At 39.6% G+C, this 21,930-nt stretch overlaps 3 long non-coding RNA genes across 3 annotated transcripts; 2 read left to right on the forward strand and 1 right to left on the reverse strand.

Annotated features, from left to right (window-relative positions):
• The first annotated feature begins 386 nt into the window (after nt 1-386).
• LOC135290144 (uncharacterized) lies at nt 387-4,486 on the forward strand. Its single transcript, XR_010352849.1, has 3 exons — nt 387-804; nt 1,780-1,866; nt 2,411-4,486. It is a non-coding gene; the product is annotated as an uncharacterized LOC135290144 (long non-coding RNA).
• A 3,027-nt stretch (nt 4,487-7,513) lies between these two features.
• On the reverse strand, nt 7,514-14,966 carry LOC135291157 (uncharacterized). The gene is made up of 3 exons (XR_010354026.1): nt 14,576-14,966; nt 13,382-13,432; nt 7,514-7,816 (listed from the first exon to the last, which is right to left on the reverse strand). It is a non-coding gene; the product is annotated as an uncharacterized LOC135291157 (long non-coding RNA).
• Nucleotides 14,967-15,177: 211 nt separating this feature from the next.
• Nucleotides 15,178-21,868, forward strand: LOC135289570 (uncharacterized). The gene is made up of 4 exons (XR_010352315.1): nt 15,178-15,310; nt 17,514-17,595; nt 19,556-19,621; nt 21,769-21,868. It is a non-coding gene; the product is annotated as an uncharacterized LOC135289570 (long non-coding RNA).
• Nucleotides 21,869-21,930: the final 62 nt, after the last annotated feature.

Consider the following 21,930-nt stretch of genomic DNA (forward strand, 5'->3'; position numbering starts at 1 on the left):
GAAATTGTGGCCTTACGTAATGTTCAGCAAATAAATAAGCAGCAGCTAACTGTAAGACAAAAAGTAATTTGATCTCACATAGTCCAAGAGAGTAAATACAGCTGTTCTTCACTAAATTTTGGGTTTCATTACAAAGAAAGCTGGACAATGAAATGAAGATGAGAAAATTGTGAAGAGAAGAAAGGAGTTTGCTCCCCATTGTTACTGTAATCTCAGCATTGTCTCTATCAGTGCCCAGAGTGGCAGTCTGGTTTTACTTTCATGTCCTTAAATTAATATTTCCCTCACTCAACTACTTGTATCGGATTTGCATGGCTAAGCTTTTGTAGCAGGGTGCCTACAAAAGCCACCAAGGTGGCTTCTGTGAGAAGCTTCCAGAAGCTTCCCCTGTGTCCAGCAGAGCCAATGCCAAGTGCCTCCAAGGGCCAACATGCTGCTGGCCAAGGCCGGGCAGATTAGAAATTACAAACAACAAAAAAAGTTATTGCACAGTTGTAATCACAGCCACAGAAGAGTGGGGTGAGAACATGTGATGGGAAAAGCCCTGCAGACACCAGGGTCAGTGGGGAAGGAGGGGGAAAAGGGGCTCCAGACACCAGAGGAGCCCCACACCAGAGCAGGGGGGATGTCTGAGAAAAGGCCCATGGAGAGAGGAGTGCACGCTGGAGCAGCTTGCCCTTGAAGGACTGTACCCCATGGAAGAGTGACCCACCCTGCCGCAGTTTGAGGGGGACTGCTGCCTGTGGGACAGACTCACATCAGAGAAGTTCATGGAGAACGGCCTCCTGTGAGGGGGATGCCATGGTGAGCTGGGGAAGGACTCCTCCCCCTGAGCAGCAAGAGAAACACCATTTGATGAACTGAGCATAACCCCATTCCCTGTCTCCCTGCATTGCTGGGGGAGAGGTAGAGCTGGGAAGGAGGGAGGCATGAGGGGAAAGTGTTTTTAAGGTCTTTTTTACTTCTCATTATCTTGCTCTGATTTTGTTAGCAATAAATTCAATTAATATCTCTAAATCTAGCCTGTTTTGCCTGTTATGGTATTTGGTGACTGATCTGTCCAAGTCCTTGTCTCACCCGATGAATATAACTTTGTTACATTATCTCTCCCCTGTCCACCTGCAGAGGGGAGTGAGAGAGCCGCTTTGGTGGGTGCCTGGCAGCTAGCCAGGGTCAGCCCACCACCACTGATGAAGAAAAAGAATTGTGACACTTGTGAAGTAATAAGGAAACATGAGATAAATATCCTGCATTTTCCAGCCAATTGCCTACAGACTTTCTGAATTAGTATTCAGGAAATTGGCAGTCTGCTGACCTAGCAGCATCTCTGAGTACAGCAGTGGAGATCAGCCAGCCTGGCAGCTCAAACTCCATACCCTGACATGGCTCTAACTGGCCTGTGGCATTTTATGACAATGTACAAAACTTGCTTTTTTGTAGTTAGGCCATAACTTGGAAGAACTGAGATGCTAACACAACTTATAATGAGTCTAGGATCAGTAACTATTTTTTTTTTCCTGAGGTATTTTTGTAATGTTAAAGGACTTTGCCACCAGCTCATAAGTGGAGCTTTGGTGCAAAAAGGCAATACTACATCCAGACTGCTATATAACATGCCTATATAATATATTTTCTAAAGATAAGCTAAATTCTAATGTCATAGTCAGAATTATTCTAGTTTGGGGATCATATCAAATAAGAAAACAAATTCTCTAAAAAGTAGTTTAGAGCATTGTAATGAATATGCACATCTCACTTATATAATTCCATTTATTTCAGTGACACCAACACAAGCCAGTTGAGCACAGAAAATTACTTAGAACTTTTCTGCTTTCTTTGAGTTACATCAAGATTATGTACTTCATGGTAAGTATACCAGCTGAGTAGGCACAGTGGCAGCACTCCAACAGCTCTTGCTTTACAGTGAGTTGCTGCTTTCAGACAAAGCCAGTTTCCTCTGATGGTTTCACTTGCTTGTAATCGTGCTGACCTTCATTCCCAGTGGCACTTTCCTAGTCTTTGGACACAGGCCATAGAGCAACTAAAAAATGCTATGCCCCACCTTAAAATTGCACAAAAAAAATCCTGGGATGTTCTCCTGCTATCTCATATCTGACTCTTACAAACAGCCAGTGTCAGTGGACAGCCACAACCATAGAAAGGCAACCCACACTTGTCTGATAGTCAGGCAGACACACTACACTCATGGTATGTGTACCAGGGTCACTGCAAGCTGGCTGCAAGCCAGGCATTGTGCTAATCAGCAGCTGTGGCAGCACCTTTAAGGGCCTGCACTGGTTTTGGTTGGGATAGAGCTAATTCTCCTCACAGTGGCTGGCACAGGGCTGTTTTGGATTTGTGTTGAACACAGAGCTGGTGATTGAGAGATGTTTTTGTTCTTGTTGAGCAGAGCTTACAAGAGCTTTCCGATTTTCATCCTGCCATGCTGGTGAGCAGATTGGGGATACATGGGAAGTCACGGGTCCCTCTGTGTCCTCTGCAGCTTCACAAGGAAGAGAACAAGCATGAGACCAAGACAAGAGAACTCTGGTTCAGCAAGGATAACACAGAACAGCTTCATTTAGCACATTATGGTTCTGGGAACAGTAAAGAGACATCATCAGGGAGAAGAGAGCAATGCATGGCTGCAGAACACAAAGATCTGTGAGTTTCAGTGACAGAGAAATATACACAGGAGAGCTCCTGCAAGCACTTAGAGCACCTTGAAGCACACGATGTTCAACTGGTGCCTGCAGGAGCTAATTAATACAATGCTGATAGCCTGGCAAGCAGAACTCTTATGACAAAGGTGAGCACATCTCTTGAAATTACAGTTATTGCCACTGTTTTCCCCCCAGAAGTCCTCAACACGGCTGCTGACAAACTCTATGGATGATACTGTGTATTTTTCTGCCTTCTGAATCTTCTTCTTCTTCCATCTAAGACAGCTGATGAAGAGTTGATTACATCAGGAACTAATAGTCACCAAAACAGATGCAGGGGAACCACAGAGCATGTTTTAGGAAAAAGTGATCCTTGATGTGTCTTATCAACCCCAATCCAGCTCTGAAGCATTGGCTCCACTATTGTCTGAACCAGTCCAGGATGCATTGCAGAAAGAGAAAGACATCAATTTTCCAGGCAAGTCTCAGTGCCCAAGTAGGAGACACTTTCCAAAGGAGAATTGCTGGGAATATAGTGTCATGGACATCTCACACAGACATGAAGACATCCATTTGGTAAAAGAGACCTTGACTAGCATATTGGGTCAGGTGTCCTAGTTCATGTGGTGTGAACCACTAGCTAAGGTCTCCTGAGAACTTTTGCTTCACCTTCAGTGTGCCTTATTGAAGTTACATGCCATCATTTTATTTAAACATTTTAGCCTATTGGCTCAAAGAGAGACTACTGTCCATGGGATTTCTCCTCATCTTTTGTAAAATGGTATTTTCCAGCTGTTTCTGGGCAGTAGCATTGGGTTTAATGGGCAAAACGAGAAAATTAAATTACGTTTGCACAAACAATAGCTCTTTCTTAAACTGCAACTGCTTACATGCTGTGCAAACAGTGTGGGTTCTGTAGTATCAGAAAGATCTTGTTTGAAAATCTGAATTTTTGGATTCAAGGTTTCTTACCTCTTGGAACGCCCTTAGGAACTCCAGAAGCTGAAGGAGTTAATAAAGCACCCACCTTCACCTCCAGAAGAATCAAAGCAACTCAGTGTCCATGGGTCACTGTTTCACTACAAAAGAAATCACTAGCTGAATGGTTAGGACACTTCAAGGCATGCCTCTGGGAGGAGGCAGAATAATTCATGCCTGTCAAAAGGAAATTCTCTGCCCAGCAGTACCAGCCCTTCTACAGATCCTTTGCAGAGTGGCAGGAAATTCCTCTCCAGCCCCTAAATTTGCTGGACACTTCCCAGTGCCCAGCTCCATGAAGACTGTCTGTACACAGCCCTGAATTTTTCTTCCTTTTGAGGCAGTGATATTTGAGTTTCTGAGTCACAGATTCTTATGGACAGCTGTTTGTGCACAGGGTTCTCAGGGCCTGCCACTGATGTAACTTCAGGTTAATGTACAGACACCAAAGGGGAAGAAGTAGAAGAGCAGCATGAAAGCATGTTTTGTTAGTTCAATTAACCAGAAGATCTGCTTCTGTAATACCTTTCCAGCTCCCTGAATATACCAATTTCCCTTCTTCAGTGATTCCCAGGTTTCATCTGCTTGGTCTGCTATTTTGCTGGTTGTCCTCCATGTGTAACTCTTCCAAAAACAAGCCTCTTCCCTCCATTGTACTCACATAGGTTATCACACATGTTTGCAAATACTGTGTAATGTTCAGCCACAGTGTTCCAGGAAAGCTCTGGTGCATTTTGAATGTAAATTTTCTGGTCCTCATCATTCACACTTTTTGATAGCACAGCCAAGCACAAAAGAGCCCAGCAAAATAGCTGCTGGCAATGATGTTAAACTAGAGGAATACACTACCCAAGGCAGATCTCTATATCTGTGTCAACAAGGATTGCTACAAATTTTAATACCAGAAACATGGTAGTATAGCGTAACTCAGAACCCAGAGGACCAAAAGGGAATATGGAACTCCAAAGAGACTCTATAGAGCTTGGTGAGTTAAGATTAAGGGAAAAAATTGCATTTCAAAACTTCACTCTTTTACTAATTAAATGTAATCACAGCTGACAAGCAGCTCTTCTCCCTAGGGGCTTCCTGAATGTGTTTTAAAGCTTTAATTCTCTATTAAATCAAAGTAAAAACAGTTCCAAAAGGCATCAGACAGCAAGCCACTACTGGAACATTAAAATATAACATCAGCCATGGACACAAATCAACTGATTTCTTATCTGTCTTGTTCTTGTCATGATGAAACCCCCTGTTCATCTCAGTTCAATACCATTATTTTCCTCTGCTGGCACTCAGTAATTTGCTCCTTTCTTTACCAGCAGCAATGAACTGTGGAGGTGGAACAATGAACTCTTTCATGGACAGAAAGTCAAGAAAAGAAAACCCCTTTCACTGGACCTTTTGGTCTTGGTCTCTCTCTTTCCTGACACAATGTCTGCCTGTGTATTTTCAAAAAAGAGAAGGCTAAAGAAGACATTATTGAAGTTATAATGGTCTGAAAGGTACCCTTTTCATAACACATCTCGTACCTGCACAGATGGAAAGTTCAAAGGGTAGGTCCTTATTGGTTACACATAGGCATCCTTTTATAAATGCTGGGAAATCTCTGCAGTTACTCATGGTTTGAACTGTCTATATATTTGATGCCTTCATGCTGCAAGTCACTGCAGTAGGATGGGAAGGTACACCTTGGGTGGGGATGGCAGATGGGCTGATGCAGACCCAGGACCCTGATGTGCTGAAGCACAGTTTGGGGGAGCGGAGACAGCACTCCTCAGCTCCCTGAATGCATTGTAAAGCCCACACAGCCACGTTGCACAGTGTCAGAGTGATGCACGGAGCAGATCCCTACAGCAGCACACTGCAGGTGCTGGGCCAGGCAAAGCTTCTCCGTCTGCTTGACCCATCAGCCCATTGTAGTGCTGCGGCTATCATCCTGCCAGTGTATCCATGCTGATAAAACTAAAAAGCAGAGGCCAAGACAGCACTGATGCTTCCCAAAGCTGCCAGTTATGTCCCCTTAAGACCTTGATATCAAGCCCAGCAAGATTTAAGCACCTGAACCAAGCTATTGTTAATCAGTAGTTATAGCTCGACAGTTATGATGAAGCAATTGCACTGTGAGTGTTTTATGCTTGGCTAATCTTTGTTTTAAGGGACATTAATGGCAATCCCAAGGTGAATGGGGTGAGTGGATGAGAGCCACCTGGGTAAAGTCAGCAGAACTGAGCAGAAACTGGGGGAAAGATAATTCCAGCAGTGAGCCATCATACCCACTGACTCAGTGTCCACCTATTCAAAACAGACCCCAGACTCAAGTGAAGGGAACAACTGCACCTGCAGACTAAGAAGCATAGGAAATGAGAGATGTAACTAATAAATAGGGGTTTGAGTATTAAAAAATGAAAAATTATGCAATTGTAACCAATGAATACTGATTTATACATTGTTAAAATGTATGAATAGTGTCGTTTTAATGATCTGTGAGCCAGCATTTCATGGGTTAACACGAAGCTCCCTACTTAGAATGAAATTTAGAATAAAAGATAGAAACACCTCACCTCAGTGTGTGAATTGGTGCTGTACACCAGGTAATGAGCTCACATCTGAGACAACAACATAACCCTACTAATTAGTAAAATTAGTTGAACTCACGGAAGGTAAAGGAGTTTTCCCAAGTGGAGAAACTTGTGACACTGGAGTGTTCTTCTCTCTTTCAGTGGTGCACCAAGAGGTTGAATAATGACTTCCATAAGGATTTCTGGATATTTTTTTAAATAAGATCACAACAGAAGTTTATGGTTTTAATTACAGCTGGTGAAACTGGAGTCTGGATTCCATCCCCTCAACCACAAAGATCTTTTTCCATGAGATTTTGATTTTTGAAAATATGTTCTTATTGTTCCTCTTTTCCAATGTCTGTGTTTCTCTAAGAACAATCTCAAAGGCCTTGTTTAAGTAGTAATTTATTTTCTCCTCCAACATATTATTTTCATTACAAAAATACTCTGTCATTTGCTATGTGATCTGTGTCCTCTGAGCATCTCCTGAAAAGTGTGAGTGCTTAGCTCCTCATAAGGGAGATCCAAGACAGCATCCCTCAAACAACACTGAGAGCGAACTAGGAAAAGGCTGATTGCAATTCCCATCCATCTTAAAAGCAGATGAATAGCTGCTGCAAGAACAAAGCCTGTGTTCATTGGCAGAACCAACTAAAAAAAATACTATAGGCTTGGGATTTTGATTCTTCTCTGAGCACCTTCACATTTAATACTCAGCATCTCAGACTGGAAAAGGGAAGGAAAAGGAGAGTATGCTGTATGTCATCAAGCAAGAGAGGCCAGGAGCTCAAGCTGTACTACATGTCTGGGGTTTGTTGTTTAGTGTTTTAGGGAACACAAGTCAGTTTGGCTTCTAGCACTACCAGTCACTCCTTTAATTCAAATAATGAGAAATGTGTCAGGACTCCTTATCTCTGTTAAAGACCCATGTGAAAGGTGGTCAGGAGATCTCAAGAAAACAATTATTTAGTTTAAGGAGTGGCTTCCTTTTTAAAAATCCCAAGGAATTATGTCCCCACTTTTCCAGCTTTCTCCACATCTGTCATGAATGAAAGATTTATGTTGCTTAAAGAATCATCACCACAGGTCTTTTTTTTTTTTAAAAAAAAGGTTTAATACAGATTTCCAAAAGCATAACTTAACAAAGTTCAATGTAAGGTTCACTGTATTACCTATTACGTGAATGTAACATACAAAGTAAAATCATATTTAAATCAATTCATGCATGCATACAAGCACGAAAAAGTATGTACAGAAGTACGTACCTGTTAAATATTCACCTCAAGTTCGGTGAAATACTCATGTTAGAGGTCTTTGCAAATCTCAACAGGTGAGGATAAAGCTTTAATGAAGGAAGCATCAGCCCAGACCCTAATGCCAGGAGGTCCAAAGGCTGTAAACTGAAAAATTGCTGAATTCCAAAGGGTGTTGCAATGGGAGGGAGGTGCTGGGGCAGCTACTGTGGCCCAGTAGAGCTTCAAGAGCCTTATCCAGTGTAGGGCCAGGAGTGCTGCTTAGGGTTAGATGTAGTTGTCTGCCAGTCCTCCTCCTGGCCATAACCTGGGTTGGAATTTTCCAGTAAATATAATATTGTTTCATCCAGGCAAATAGTACCTGTAAATAACATTCCAAGGTGTTAGACAACAGCAGTTGTTTAGGCAGCAGAATTCCCAAGGAACGCTGTCTCTGATAAGCTCAGAGGGTACTTATGGCCCATCAGTCATGGTGGAGGCCCAAAGAGAATTCCTGGGATGTAGAGCAGCCAGAGTTGGAGGGTAAGGGACCATTAAAATCAAACACTGGAAAGTTTATTAATGTTAGCACCACTGTACATGAAATTTGAATTAGCAAAAAATGTATGCAACAATGTAATTAAAGTTGGCAGCATAATGCCTAACCTCAAAGGGCCTGAACTAAGGCTGCCCTGGCAACTTTGACTTTCCAACACAACATTTCACAAAGTTGATGTTTCTTTCTCAGAAACTTCTCGCTAGAAAGTATCCACCTAAGGCTTTTTGGAAAGTTTTGTTTCTGGTTGTATGGAAAGCATAATTTTTTGTAAAACCTGGGCTTCAAAGACAACCTTGAAAAATATGAATTTTTAAAATATTCTAGTTGATTTTAGTGGGGGAAAATAAAAAAATAAAAGAAAGCAAAAACTGACATGACTCTGGAAAGTTTAAAGTTCAATTAAGTCTCCGTGTTCCTAAAGATGAGCAAAGTGCTTTTGTTACAGTATCCATGGAAAGGTGCACAAATTAGATCTCACTTTTGAAAGTCATAAAATAACCACAAAACCTTCTTACCAGAAAACTACACCTTAACTCCCTGTCCTTACACTGAAAATCTAACCACTGCTAACCACTGCTACTTGAAAACCACAGCATTTTCAGTACAAGAACATCTCCTGTGACCTCTTGCCTTGTCTTGCAAACCTCTGCTGAGCTGATGAATGAAGCCACTACCACACAACAGCAGCAGAAGCTCCTCACAATGCTTTTCTCCTTTCTGAAAAGGTGAGCATGCACAAGGCTTAAGCAAAAGGAATCTGCTAATCTAAAGACGTGTGAATATTTGTGACACACCATCTAAACATATATTCATAGGCACATCTCCAGTTCTTGCTTCACCATCAACCGGAACTGAAAAAGTGTGAAAATTAGGAAGTTCTCATGTGATCTTAGAAAAAGTAGATGAAAAAGATCTGTGTAACACCAGACCTCCTGAGCAAAGGAACACTGATGAAGATGGTGCACAGATAATTTTCAGAAAAACCAAAATTGCTATTAGCAAATGCTAAGATTCTTCAGTGGGTGATAAACACTAACAGACAGTTCCTGTTCATTCCCCTAATCAGCAAGAATTAGTCTTATATCAGACATGAAATGATGCGTGGATTACTGGTCTTCTGATCCCTAAAGTTACAACATGCTGTAACACTTTACGCAAAATTTTACTTTCAGTGATATAAGTGGTACTATATAATGAAAATCATTAATATAAACAATTTTTTTTAAAGGGGAAGAAAAAGTCATTGTTGGAGATACAGTCATGTACAGTGACTCAGTGACGACAGACTATTTAATAACAGACTGTTGTGCACAAGAAACTGATGCATTACCTGGTGTGCAACAAGCCAGTAATTACACAGTCTAGAGGGGCATTGATTGTTTATTTCAAGGTTGCACAAGCCTGGTTGCCTCGTGGAATTCCACAAATCAAGCATCCCAACTATTAAAGCTTTTTAGCATTTATATATTTTAGCAAACAAAGGAATTTGTGTTCATTTGCCACAATGCCACAACACATATTTGTTACAAAGTTCTTAATAATTAATGTCCTATCTTCTACTGGTTAACAATTCTTTTGCTTCCCATGCTAATTAGTCTGCATGCTCATTCTTTCTCTTCTGTGGAGTCAGTGGTCTTCTTGGGTTCGTGGTCTGTGAGCCAGTGGTCACAGATTGCCCTGCGGGAATTACGTTTTACCCAGTCGGAGCTGATTTCAGCACAGTTGCTGAGTTGGCTTTATTAGTTTCTCCCTTATCTTGGGAGTTCTACCAGATGTCACATAAATTCTGCATTCTTTGCGTCCAATATCAGTGAACATCCTTTCTTCCCAAGCTTTGTTAAACCTCCCCCTAGATCTGAGATCATTTAAGCATGTCATGCCCTAAACTTAAACAAAGATTTATTTTTCTGATACATGGGCATCATTTGGAGTTTTCTTGTTAGCTGCTATCTGTTTCACAGATTAAATCTCCCTTCTTGTTGATTAGGCTTGAAAGTATACAAAGATCAAACATCAAAGAACATCCTTTTTTAAGAAAACTTTTACATATTACACAAGTTGCAATAAGACAGTACATCAAAGATTAATATAAACCTTTGCAGCTGTTTTGTTCTTATCATTTCTCTCTTTCAGGACTCAGTTAAATGCACATTTTTATAATGCTGTGTTTTCTAGAAAAATGCTCCACAGGATTATTTCTACCACCAGCTCCTGTGAGCTGCCAGGTAACTCCTTCAATTGATAGGGTGTGACCCCAGCCACACTTGGACCTTTTGTCAGCCCTTAACTACCTTACAACAGGTTGGACTCCCTTGTGCCCCACGTATGCACTTTGGTACACTGTTAATGTGATGTAATTTCACAGTACCCTGACCACAGGAAGGAAAAGAAAGAGGAAATTTTACATGCCAGATTTAAAAGAAGAAATAATTAATTGTTTGATGGGGATGGGACTTGACATCCATAGCTAAAGAACAGAAAAGGAAAAAAGCCTTCCCAAAAGGTATTTTAGACCTGACAGGAATGAGCTGCTTCTTTCCTCCAAAGTATAAACAGTGGTTAAAACGTGGGGAGGAGAAATTAATCCAAAAATATAAAATCCACTGTCTATACCATAAGAAATAATTTTTGACTAACATATAATAAATTTTGAATAAGAAAATTTTGAATGAGAAATAATAAATTTTGATTTGAAATTCTGAGAGGAATAGGAGCATACAGAATTTCCAGACACTGGTATCAGGTAAGATGCCACACAAAAGTATACAAATACAGCCCATGGGCTCTGCATACCTATTCTCTGCAGTTTTGCAGTTTTGAGCCTGTAAGCAGCCAGGAATCCATTCAAATCCTTTAATAAAAGCCAGGGTTCAAGACTGTAGACTCCCTAAAGTCACTGACACATTGGTTTTGCAAAAGCACTTGGAAGAATGACAAATTTTACAGTCAAAATGAGAAGAGTTCTTGCACAAAGGGGAGATGAGAGCCAAAAGCATAGAAACCCTTCCATCACCCTCTTGCCCAAATCTGGACACAAGACAAGACAGCAGCATGCAGACAAGCCAATCCTTTGTCTGTTTTGTTGTTTTTTTTTCCTAGAGCACACACTAGCACTGCTACAAGACAGCTGCAAGCTGGAAAGCAAAAATCAGCACAATCACATTCATCCACTCAGCCAGAAGTCAAGCTAAAAATGTTCACTAATTCCTGGGTATTTAAAGGCAGCATCAAGGCAACTGGAGAAAAGCAAAAATCAGAGGTGAGCTTGAGTGTGTGCTAGTTCTCTCTTTATAGAGAGAATGATAAAATAAATCAATTAAGCAGTGGATGTGCCAAGCTGAATTTCAAAGCCGTAAGCTATGATATCTTTTTTTGGTGGGACTTTTAAAATTTTTTCCAATATATTTTCTAATGGCTGCAGGGCTGCTCTAAAGCCCAAGCAGAGAGCTTTCCTACTGACATGAATGAAATGTGTGGGTTCAATAGCAGGGTTGTTGTGATTTCTGCTTCACAAGAGGAGCACAGACGCAGAATCATCATGACCCTCTACTGTGGAGGCTTGCATCCTTTACAGGAGGATGAAAAAGAAGAAAACGGGAAAGCAATGCTCTGATCACCACATGTTAGTGGGCAATAATACTTGGCATGTGAAAGCAGAAAACAGAGCCATGCTGTACCTCATCATTGCCTTTCCATGATCCTGTTTTCAGTAAAGTTTATGGGAGAGACGTCTTAGAAAATCCCATGATAAAACATCCATGAAAAAATTCTGGTATACTCCCAAATTAAGAGGTCACAAGTCACTTGTGACTTTCTCAGGATCTCCACAGAATATCACTGGTATAATCTTCAAAACTTCTAACTTACCACATTGCTACTGCCTATGCACTAGACTCATAAAATCTAGGCCCAGGCTAGAAACCTAAAACAAGATTATATTCCACTCAGTGTAGCTCAGTCAGTACAGTTTAGTACCTTTGAAAGACATCTAAAAGATATCTAAACTGAAACAAAGCCAGCTTAGCCGATTAGGCTGTGGGTAAGCAAACACAGTTAGGATTTTCCCATTCTGGTATTGACCAAACACAGAAGAACAGCTCAGGACTTTCCCTCCTGCTCCTATAATATTGTCTTGCTGGTAGTGTAAATCAGATCTCCAGCAGGTAATCACCAAAAGGTTGCTCTGAACTGCTTAACTCACAGCTTAACCCCCCATGGGCACCCCCTGCTTGTGCTCTGGCTGACACCAGGTCTTCCTGTACCCAATGAAAGGTCTGGCCACTCTCCTGTCTTTCTGCTACAGGGCAAAGTCACAGAGCCTGATTTAGTAGTAAAAGCCAATAAAATTGCACATAACAGGTTAATTTTGCTATGCAGAAGGAAGGGATTAATACCCAATCCTCAGACACAAAACTTTCTAAGTGCCTGTCAGCAAGACATGGTGAGGTATCGTGACTGAAAAGTCATCGATGTTTTCCAGGTGAATTCCTGTGAGAGGTTGAAACTACAAGCAAGAGATACAAGAAGAAAATCTGTAGGCAGAATTTCCAGATTTTTGTATTTTCTTCTTATTAACAGTTTCATTATTTTATATTATTTTGTAATTTTATCAGTAATGACACTTAGACTACATTTAAAATGTTCAGTGTGTTTACCCTCAAGCCTAGAGGGTAAACACACTGTTTTCTATATTAACAAAACACTGGTATTTTTTCCCAAAGAATAGCAAAGAGAAACAGAGAATGGAAAAATGCAAATTAAAATCTCCTCATGGTTCAGTTGTCCTGATACCCTGAGACTGTTATTGTCATTTTTCTATGCTCTGTCACCTAGGCATCATTGGTACCTTCCTTGGGAAGAAATATGGATCTTGGTTATCTATTTGCCATAAAACCAGCTTTCCCAAAAAGAGAACAACTGCTATTTGGTATCATCCACATGTATTTCTGCAAGGTTCTGGTTAGGCTTAGTAACTACTACAGTTTTCTATCTTTGGCCTCATTCTATTGTCCTAATTGAAAGTATGCAATGCTGACATTTTGGTCCATTACAGACAGTTAGAGCTCATAGTCAATTACCAAAGGACATGAGTAACATATAAGATATTAGGGCTAATTGTGCTCCTCTGTTGGCTGTCACCTTTTATAACTATTCCTTATTTTCAGCTACATGATTTTAACTAATTTGAAGACATCATTTTGAGACTGATGACAATCACAGGTATGTTTCTTTTGGTTCCTTGAGTAACTCAGCCAATTTCCTTAGCGCGCCAATTTCCTTACCCCTGGCTTTGAGCCTATCAAGAATTGGCTTCAATTCCACTTTCCTCAATATGGCTCAAATATTGCTGAGTATGCAGGTCAACTAACAGGACTATGCATTTTATACCTCAAGTGATGTGGAATGCCAAGTCAGTATTGTCCCAGTTTGTACAGAGTCCTGTGAAAGAAACAGAAAAGTGGAAGGTGTGACCTGTTAGCTGGAATTCAGGCAAGTAGAGATGTTTAATCAGTGCATTTACTGACAGATTCCCAGTCTGCCTTCATGCATCACACTGCCTCAGTAGCATACAGGTGCCCAGATTCCCTGTGTGATAATCCTTCTCCCTGGTGACCCCATCCTACACATCCACTCTCAACTCTTTTTTTGTCAAAGACTCCATTTTTTCAATGACATTAGAAAAGCATCTTAATTTTCAGAGCACAAGGGAAGAAGTTTGAGATTGCCAAGTGAATCAGAAAGATGTCAGTGCTACAGTTAAGTCTGCAAACAGGTATCTCTATCTCTGCCAGGAAAAAAAAGTATAATATAGCAAGTCTGCTATACTGTACTGAAAAATCATTCCTGTTCCACCAAAATATCTCTGGTATCAATGAAATAAATCTGCTTTCCTGTTCCTTCTACAGATAAACAAAGCCACAGGTACAAAACATAATTTTGGCATTAAAAGTTGTGTGCACCAGAAGTCTGTAGCACAGACTCATCAAGATGTATCTGTTGAATAAACTTGCACCACAATTATCTAATTCCTAATTTGGCTAAGAGGCTGTCAAAAAATGAGGTTTCAAAATTAGCAGTTGTACCTACAGAACATTATTAACAGACTGTCTACTTAAACACCCACCGGCTGTGTGTATGACTTTCTGTGCACTGGAAGAGTGAAAATTTCACAAATATAAAGCTACCAGTTAAAAAAAAAAAATCCACAAAAACCCCACAAAGCTTAAAAAAATATAAATTCAGGTTATTAGTTATACTTCAGATTTACCATTTTTTGCCAGTGAAATCAGACTTCATTAAGCTCTCCCATACTCTATATCTTAGCTTGGTGTTTTATGAGCTGTAGTCATCATTTTTGTCAAAACACTGCTCATAGATATATTGCCTCTGTCTTGCAAAAGCTAGCTCCTTTGAACAAAGGAAATAAATGTTTTCATTAAACTACACTCTTAGGTGTAATTATGCTCTGTTGTGCTTTCAAATGTTGAAGTTATAAATCAAGTGAAGCTGAATAATAGGGGTGAGATTTGCGTTACCCCAAAGTTTGGGGTAACCAAAGCAAAATGTTATTGTATTCCTTACCTATCTGTGCTCAAAATTGTTACTGTCTCTTCAAGACTCTGCAGTGGAGGGGGGTGCTGGTCCCTTTCACCAGTCAGAGTCACCCAAGCTGAGTTCTCCTGTTTGTTGACTTGACTCTTAGGCTCTCTCTTGTCTCTTGCCTCTCTTGCTCTTGCCTCTTGGCTCTACTGGCAACAGCAGGAACCCGAGAAGCCACATTTCACAATCAAAAACTGTTTCAGAGTGAATTCTGCAGCAGTAACAGCCAGAAGGTACCATTTTCAGTGCTTGTTTTTGTCCCTGCAACACACCCATGTGAACAGCAGCATTGACAGCTATGGTGTGCAGGAAGAAGAGGCGAGACAGCAGTCTGACTTCTCCAAGCCAGCTGCTTGCTCTCTGCTGCCGACAGTAGAACATCATCCCTCCATGAATTCCAGCCCCTGAGCGAGAACCAGCCGCGAGAGCTGCCAGCCGCACTCGCAGACAGAGCTGCTGCCGCCAGAGAGACGGACAGGGAGGGCAGGGCAGCCGCCGCTTCCCTCTGTCCCCCCACAGAGCTCGGCAGTGCGGCCGCTCTGCCAGCTGGGCCCGGGGTCACTGAGATGTCAGCACCTTGGTAACTAGTGTCGGTTACTGATGTTTTTCACCTGTTGCTGTTCTAGTTGTTTTTGTAAACTGTTCTTTTTTCACTTACATCTACTCATATTTGCTTCTCCTTATTGGTGGAAAGTGATTGGCTAAACTACAGGGGAGGTAATTCACTTTAGACTGCGCAACCCTTGTCTTAGAACAAAACCCACACAAATAGTGTGGGTTCATAAATAGTTCAACAAATAGTTTTGTGAGAAATGCTACTCACTTCCAAAAAATTTAAAAGGTTTATTAAAACCTTATCAAAAATGCAACAGAAGACTGAATAGAGAAAATATTATGGTGCTGGGAGCAGAGGATTTTTCCCACCATCTGCTCATCCACACAATGGAGCTTTCGCCTTTTAGCCCTTTAGCCCCTCCAGAGTTCTGTCCATCGACTCCTTCGCTGTCCAGTGGTGGAGTTCACGTCCTTAAATCTTGATTGGAGGTCAGGTGCTGCCATAGTAACAAGCCAACCCTCCCAAATGTCCCAAACCCAGGCCACCCCCATGATAACAATGCAAGGAAGGTAAAACATAAGTCTAGAAAGCTTCTCTTAACATATATACATGATATTGCATTTTAATTGTGAAAGTCAGCCATCACATTACTCATCTATCACAGTATGACTCTTAGGAAAGAAGGGACAAGACCAAGCTAACGAGGCGATATTCAATTACTTCTTAAAAACTGACCACTTAAGAAAATCATCTGCTGGTCACTGCATTTCTTTTCAGGAACAAAAAATTAATTTGTTTCTCTCATGTGTGAATCTTTGGAACACACTGTAAAAAAGGCTTTCTTCAACATGTACAAAAGAACCTTGCACAGCTTCTTTCTGATGGGATTCTGATGATAGAGAATATATCTTTGGAAAAAGTACTGTAAATGTTCTGGAAATACCACTACTGTGACCACAAGGACACAGAATTGGATGGACAAGAAAGGACTTCAAATTCCACTGAACTGAGAATTCAAAGCTCCAAGAATTCAGTCCAATATGAACACCATCTGTAAACTCCCCCATGGCTACCTAACTTTAAAATCTGCCTTAGTCATAAACTGTGAGATTTAAGAAAAAAATGTGATGTTGAAACCAGAGGATGATAGAAAGGTTATCAATGGAAACCCATCAGAAAGGATAATGCTAAAAATTTAAAAGTGTTTTAAAAAAATAATTAAGCCCAGGTACCAAAAATGAGGATGAAAAGATATACATTATATACAGCAAGCTTAGACATACTGGAAAAAGAAGAAGGAAAAGACAATGGATGTCCAAAGAATGAATATTTCCTTAGAATTCTGATAATTTATGTATTTTCCCAGATTAAGAAATGTTTATAACATTATTTTATTATATTGTATTGTATTGTGTTGTATCATATGGTATTGTGTTGTATTGTATAGTATTGTATTTTTTGAATGCATTTTTTATTAAAGGACTGTTATAAGGATTTTCAGACCTGTGGCAACAGATTTTGCAAGACCACTGGTGAGCCTCAATAAATGAAGCCAAAGTGTCTAGGAAGGTATCCCCTGGTGTTCCTCATGACAGACCTGGAAATCTTCCTTAATACTGACACATTGAGGGCCTGCTCTCAGTGGAGATTCTCCCTGCCTCTGCAGCCTTCAACCTCCACATCATGAAGAAAATAAACTAAACTGACCAATCCCACCTACCAGCATAGTGGAAAAATTCAGCTGATGTCATGGGGAGACATTCATATCAGTAAATTTTCTTCCCAGGCTGTATGTCCAGAAACAAGTTTAACTGAGTCTGAGAACTAGCTTGGTAGGCTGGGCTAATATTTAACAAGGAGAGCATGGCGAGCACTGATGCAGTCTCCAAAGGATTAAACAAATGGCAGGGCACCAAGGATCCTTTGATTCTTCCTCTCACCACACATGCTCTTGTCCCAGTCAATTAGATAAATATGTTTGAAAGTTAGTACATAAATCCACACTTAGATATTGACCTGATTTCTAGAAAGGTTTAGTGTAATTCCCACTTTGATCCCAGTACCTCTGGCCCTCTTCATTCCAGGAGAGAAATGCATCTTCTGCTAAGAGTTGGAACTTTATAAAAGAAGCAGCAAATGTAATGAGATCATCAGCAGGAAAAATGCTACATGTTTTATGCATCAATATTATAGATCAATGTTGCAATCATTGGAATTTTTTGCATTTTAATTCAGGCTAAAATGCAATATTACCCAAAATGGCAAGATACTCTGGAAAGTGCACCTGTATAGACATTCTTTTATAAATTAATATTCTCTCTCCCTCTTTTTTTTTCTCTTTTTTTTTTTTTTTTTTTGAGCAAGACTATCAAAGGGACAGACAGAAGCTAGAAAAATGAATAAGCAGGTAACATAGAGGCTTGTGGTGACCTTGGAGGGCCATGAAGTAAGTGCTTTCTCAGAGTTGTTAATTCTGCATATTCTTTATGTTTCAAACTGCATTCTCAGCAGTGGCAGCATGTTTTTTCCAAACATATCTTACTTCTGGATATGAAACATGAATACTACAACTTAATCAAAATTATCTGCATTTGATTACATTTACAAGGCTTTTAAAATACACTAAGTTACAGAGAATTTAAAGATTTGCCAAAACAAGAACACGGACAGTTCTGAAAAGAGTCTGATGCAAATGGCTTATGAGAGAAAGTTCTTCATGAGCGTTTTTACATTCACAAATTGAGGAAACGTCATCTAAGGCTGCCGCAGCAAGAATACTGGGTTGGCATGCAGTTAATCCCTTTGCAGAAGCCCAAACTGGCCACTACATGAAACAAGTCATTATGGAAATCAGACTAACGTGGAAATCAGATGCACTAACGTGCATCTTGGTTTTCTTGAGTTGCTACATAGCTCTCAAAAGTCACTTAAATCAAGAGGTTCAAAAGATTTTAAGAATTTTAGGTAAATGGTGTTGTAACTTGGACACCTTGAAGGACACATTAGGTTTCTGTTCAGGATGGAGCTTACAAGGACTTTGCCAAAGCATGTTCTTTAAAGACTGTCTCAGTCTGTCTATGCATCAGATAGCTGGCTTCTCTGGGAATGCATTGTTTTAACCTCTGTCTGAGTTACAGCAGAATTACTAGGGGATAAAATGGAGACATTTGAGATTTCTGGTGTGTTTGCAAATCTAGTGATATGTATAAATTTAGTGTTATCAGTTAATGAAATTCTGCTAATGAGCACCTGTGGTTGCAAAGAATTGTCTTTATGTCACCTTAAATTGCAGTAGCTGCCATGATGCCCCTTCATGGACAAGCATGCACTACAGTACACTGAAACACCATAACTCCATCTTCCACAGGCCACTGAACATCTAAAAAATCCAGAAAATAAGCAAGACCTCAGAAGCATGTTAGCATTTTAGTTAAGATAGGAGGCTTGGATGCTTCACCAAGCAACTTGTGCTGTCTGAAGATGATATGCTTTACATAATATAGACCAAATTTTCAGTCAGTCCTTATTGTCTCAGAAGAACATTTTACCATAAAACACCGTAAATTTGCAGAAGGAAATTATTTGTGTACTGATCCCTTTTTATCCAGTTTTGCAGGCATGCATGTATTTCTGGACACCCCTGAGAACTGAACCAAAGTCCAAACAAATTGCTTTTAAGCTTCCAGTACTCAGAGGTACTCTCCTCAGTTCAAAGATGTAAAAAAGAAAAAGGGTGTATCAGAATGGAAAATCTGCCCTTCTATTTAAATATATGTCCATCTAAAGCATCTGAACGTATTTCTTGCAATGAGTTTATTTTCCTTTGAAATCAAACTGTATTTAAGACTCTTCTTTTAAGTCATGATTACTATTTCCTATAGTCACAAATTGCATGGACTGTTATGTATCCATATGTAGCCATGAAATCCAAATAAAACTATAAATAACATATAATACACAATTTAAGTAATGCTATAAAACAATACAATAATATAAATAACTATTAGAATGAGAGGCTATAAATTAGTTTTCCCATAAAAGGCATCTTTCAGTGAAAAGTGAGCATAATCCCTACTGCTCAGTTAAGGTCTGTTAAAAATGTAAACAGGAAGCAAATTTCCAAAGACCAGTAAGTCTCAGTAATGCCTCATATTATCTCTAGTCTTCTGAAGTTGGCAGTACTCTGTCTTATTCCTGTTCTGAGGAACATTTTTTCCTGATATGCAAGTTTCAGTTATGCCTTTAAAATTCCATCCTTTAAAATGTTCCATACTTGTAATAAATTAATTTTGTCTTCTTTACACCCAATATCCTGTAAATCTATTCATTACAATGTTGCTAGTACTGCATGAGTCTCCATATTGCAGCAGACATAAAGTTTATTCCTTTCTATGTCCTTGATCCAGTCTTAGCTTCAATGGATAAGAATTCCTTGGGTTCTTTTGTACGAAGGATCGAGGCAGCTTAAAAAGGTAAAAATTTCTTTTATGCTTCTACCAATTCATATTCATAATTTTCATTCTTTGAGGAAATTTACTATAGATTGGTTTTGACACAATACTCTAATATTGATGGGGTTCCAAAAGCACACCATATGGGGTACAGGGAAGAAAGATAAGACATTTTTCTGAGGAAATTGAAAACAAAAATAGTATTGTCCTGAAAACTCCTGTGAGAAGAGAGTTAAACTTATATTGTTTTGGGGGAGTTCTTCTTCCTTAGACCTAATGAGGGCATTCATAGACCTCTATCATAATATCCTGTCAAATATTTACTGTCAAATCTGTGGTAAGCAAATTATAATCCACAGATCCAAATTTGCTCAAAAGCATTGAAAATATACAAAGGTGAACTGCTCCATGTGAAGTTGTAGGAATGCTTTTATGTCACACAGAAATCTAATTGCTGTCCCCTGACGAATTTATCTTTTGTATGACATATATCCTAGTATCAGTCATAAAAACCCAGTTTACAATTACATCAGTCATAAGGAAAGGTATTAAGAAAGACACACTCTGTCCACAGGTAGAGCTGGGTAGTTTAACAGGTTCTGTACAGCTACACAGACAAAAGAATGTTGCCACCATCACGAGCATTATGTGAACAAGGACACTGCTCACCTCTATTGAAAAAACACGTGCTGCAGATTCAGCTGCTTTCATGTTCCAGCTTCTCTGCTACCTCACCCCTCCGACCTCTTTACCAATCAACACTACAGCCACAACATCCACCTCCAAATACTCATCTCTTTTGAGAAAAATTAAAACACGTTTGTTGATTCTCCAGGACTGAGAACTGGTCACTTTTCAGATTCTCTGTGTCAGGACCTGTGGTCATACCACAATAAAAGTACAATTTGGTCTTTGCTTAGAAGATGCTCAAAAATACAGAAGAATTCAACAAGACAAATTAGGGCACTGTTTTAATTGTTAGACACATAAAATAAAGTACTAGACCGGGCAGAAATTCCCTGCAGTCTGAATGACCCTATCTGACTCCTATTTAAATGTAGGAAGGAAAAAAAAGAAGAAAAAAAAGAAGAAAAAAAATCAATCAGGATTATCAAGAGAAGTAGATATACCCTATAGCAATTTTTCTCAGGAAAATAATTGAGAGGAAGATACATGGCCAAGTAAAACAAATAATCTACCCTCTTATTGCATTAAAAAAAACCAAAAACAACCACCACCACAACAACAACAGCAACAAACCTAGCATAATTTAGATCAGTGGTCTCCCATTGATAAATTTGTCAGGGCACAGCAATTACTTAGATTTCTGTGTGACATAAAAAGATTCCTACAACTTCAGTTTTTTGTGCATCCCTAGTAGTAAAACATTTCTAAGCACAAACGCCTAGTGTATATATACTTATTTTATCAGTTGTATACATGCATTACTGAAGTTCTAGTATTTCCTTCCTGCACCCCATTAGATCATCTCATGTGGGCCCACTTTAGACACCACTGATTTAGATAATCTAAGTATCTTAAACAACTGCAATGCTTTGGAAGACTGAAACATCCAAACACGTGGGCTTCTTCCTTGCAAGATTGCAGAAAAGAGTTGGATGGAGAAATCTCTAATACCTATGGTCAGATATAGTTTTCCAGTCACAAGTAAAGACTATCAAACCATGGATTATATTCTGCACATTGATTTCAATTTTAAAGTAATGCAGTCATTAGAGAAATGAAACTAGTAGCTGAGCCAGGTAATCTATTGATGAAAAACTATTTAAAGTACCATCAGAAGAAAGTATTAAAAGTATCATATATTAAAAAGAGGTCTTGAGAGTTGAAACTGAGAGATAGGAGAGCAGAATGTAAGGATCTATACAAAGAAAATACTATGCAGAATAGTCCCTGAACTGGCACAACTTTTGGGAGCACAGTAAACTGTGAAGATGAAAATGAGTCTGGACAAGACTGGTGTGTCACTGGCACAACAAGGAGAGGAAATTGAGAAGCACTGGCCAGAATCAACACAGCTTCATTGAGGCACTTATTCACAACAGAGATTCACAATTCAGTATGCCTTAAATTACACCATAGTAATAATAATTCTAATATTATGTATAATTACAATAATAATTAACTATTATCTTGTTGTATCTCAGAACAGGAGATCACAATATTTTCAGTAGTACACAGATAAAGAACATGAAGACCCTGTAGTCTAGTCATTCTCTACGTTTTTTTTAGTCCCTACAATGGAGGTGAGATACTCAAACATCAGCATTACAGAAAAAAGTACCAGGGAGAAAGTACTGGCAGTCTTT

This window comes from Passer domesticus, chromosome Z, assembly GCF_036417665.1.
Source record: "Passer domesticus isolate bPasDom1 chromosome Z, bPasDom1.hap1, whole genome shotgun sequence".
NCBI lineage: Eukaryota > Metazoa > Chordata > Aves > Passeriformes > Passeridae > Passer > Passer domesticus.